General features: G+C 45.2%; 1 pseudogene; it reads left to right on the top strand.

Moving 5' to 3' along the window:
* Positions 1 to 261: 261 nt before the first annotated feature.
* LOC140518606 (polycomb group RING finger protein 2 pseudogene) lies at positions 262 to 958 on the top strand (annotated as a pseudogene).
* The last annotated feature ends 1,781 nt before the right edge of the window (positions 959 to 2,739 follow it).

Genomic DNA, 2,739 nt, shown 5'->3' with positions numbered 1-2,739 from the left:
CTGTCTCTCTCAGTCTCTGTCTCTGTCTCTTACTCTTTCTTTCTCTGCCTCCCCATCCCCCATTTCCTCCTCTTCCCCATTTTCTAGTATGCCATATTTATGTCAGCCTTTGTACTTGGGGTACATAATCAGGGTCCATCCAATTTCCAATCCACCCAACAATTGTTAGTTTTTTGTTTGTTTTATGATAGGTTTGTGTTCTCCTCTCCAGTTGGGTACCTCTCTTCCATGTCCTCCCTCTGCCCCCCACTTTTCTAGTGACCCATCACCAAAGTCCTCAGTGGCTCCAGTAAAGACCATGGTGAGGTCCTAGAACAGGATAAGAGGGCCCTGAGTGAGAATAAAATTATCAGCTTCTCTGTTGAATTTTACAAGAGTATCAGGTACAGGCAAGAGAAGATCTCCCCAGAGAAGGGAAACAAGATGAAAACAGGGGTACAGTTCTTGCAACGCCCAGCAGTCAGGATGATCGTGTGTCTTGCCAAGTTTCTCTGTAACAAGATGGATACGTCCAGCAAGTATAAAGTGAAGGTGTATGAAGATGAAGCTCTGAAGGAGTGCTATACACTCATGGGTATTGCCTATATTTACCCATGGAGAAGGAAAGGCCCTCTTCTCCTCAAGTAGTGAGTCCAGCCAGCCTGTGAGTGGCTCCCACTCGCAACTGTACTGGCTTCTTCAGAAGGCACCAACACCAGTGGGTATCTGAGTGCGAGTCAGTCAGCTAGTCAGTCCTGTCACTCTGCCTGCCACTTCCTCCTCCCTCTCCAACCCTGAGACTCCATCCCATGGCTCCCTTAGTTCCCCTGAGCCTACCCCTGCCCCACCCAGTTGCCCCCAGCCCCATATGTGCACCAAGGGTGGCACCTCGATCTGCCTGCAAAAACCATCATCTACCAGCAAGGGGCATAATATGACTGGCAATGGTACCCCAGACTCCCACCCCCCAACCTGAGCACTAGGGTTTTCCTCCCTACTATTTGTGCAACCTCTCTTCTCTATCCCTTCTACCTTTTTCTTGACTTCCCCTATTGTCTCTTTGACCCAAGCTCCCCCAGGAGGTGATGTTGTTAGGTTTTACAAATAAATAAGCAAACAAACAAATGAATGAATAAAAATCTATACATAGTTATTTTCTATGGATTAGCAAGATTAATTTAAAAGCTAGAGGAAACAGGGACTTTACATGTATGTGTGTGCAGGTACATGTGTGGATTATTTTTAATCCGCATTTTTAAGGGAACTGCATGACTTACTCTTGCTCCTTCCATCTTTTGTTTAAACATTTAGGTAGGAAGAATCTTTATGTCTGCCCCATCTTCTTGTTCTCCCCTCTCCTTGAGGAACAGAGGGAGGTATGGATCTGATTGCTTTTGTTTTATTTGCGATGCCCCTCCTCCAAGACACCAAAGCTTGAGGTAACCCCAGGTCTTGCAAGAACTGCACATTTAGGGTAGCAAAAGCTGCCTTCTATATTAGAGGCAGCTTTTGGAGATGGAGTGTGATCATAAAGGGGAGGAAGAAGTGGGGAGAGCTTGCAGTTTTCCCACTCCACCATCCTTCATTGTTCCTCTTCTCCATTTCCATGTTTAATGTAATAGAGTCTTAATGTAGCATGTCTCAGACAGGGAATTTTGCAAATGTGGTTTGTCCTTCAGTTCTGAGGGGAGAGATCTGGAAGGGTGGGTGACAATAGTCCTCAACCTCTCCCCGCCATTTTTATAGCTTCTATGGATACTTTAGATTCTTTTTCCTTTGGTTTGTGTCCCTTTTGACATTTTTCTTGGTGTAGGAGAGAACTTGAGGGGGAAGGAGAAAGGAGGCATCAGAAGTTCCTGAATCTACCTCGAAGCTTTCCCAATGTGGACACTATTCCCTTTTCCCCCATTTCCATTCTCCTTTGGCCAGGGGTTAACTGAAGCTTCAAGTGAAGTCCACATTTGGGACTTTGTGGGAAGAGGGTGCTTGAATCTCACACAGACACACTGATTCCAGATTTGGGAAAATTCCCTGGGAGGGTCAGCAGCCCCCCTCCTCCTTTCCCCATCCAGGGGCTCCAAGTTCAGGACAGATGTAAAGGGACATCTTAAATCACAAGACAAAGGTAGGGTTATCAGGGTTTCTTTTTCCCCAGTGCTGTTGCCTGCATATTGAACAGACACCTTGGATTGGTGTGGGGTGGGGGCATTCCCATCCAGAAGGCTGAATTATTTAGTTACAGGGCTGCCTTGGGCACCTCCCCAGATCTTTGCTCCTCCTCAAGCAATCCCAACTTGGCCCTGTCATTTCTATAGTATAAATAGTGAGAAGGTGGAATGGGGTGAGGAGGCAGGACATCAATTCTTGACTCATGTGTAGGGATACAATCAACCAAATGTCTTTGTCTGTGTGCATTCTGTCCTCCTTGTTCTGGGTCCTGCAATCTGTCTGTGTTACCTCTTCCCCTCCCCACCTTGGTGCAACTAATCAGCTTTGTAATAAATGCTGCAGATTCTTAAATTTAAAAAAAAAAAAGAAGAAAGACAATCTAATGTCTAAAGAAGCCCCAGCAAGAAAATGAAGAGACTGGAGTCCATACAATATGAAAATATTTTTTTTAAAAAAATCAAAACTAATAATGCTCAGCCAAGGGAAGACAAGGTTGGAGGTGAGAGAAGGGTAAGGAAAAGGTAAGCATATTAATTGTCTTCACCTGTCTTTCAGGCTGGCAAGTAAATGAGAGATTAGATTTTTTCTGCT

This window comes from Notamacropus eugenii, chromosome 1 (genome assembly GCF_028372415.1).
Source record: "Notamacropus eugenii isolate mMacEug1 chromosome 1, mMacEug1.pri_v2, whole genome shotgun sequence".
Lineage (NCBI taxonomy): Eukaryota > Metazoa > Chordata > Mammalia > Diprotodontia > Macropodidae > Notamacropus > Notamacropus eugenii.
The sequence above is the reverse complement of the archived record's forward strand: the minus strand, read 5'-3'. Positions and strand labels throughout refer to the sequence as shown.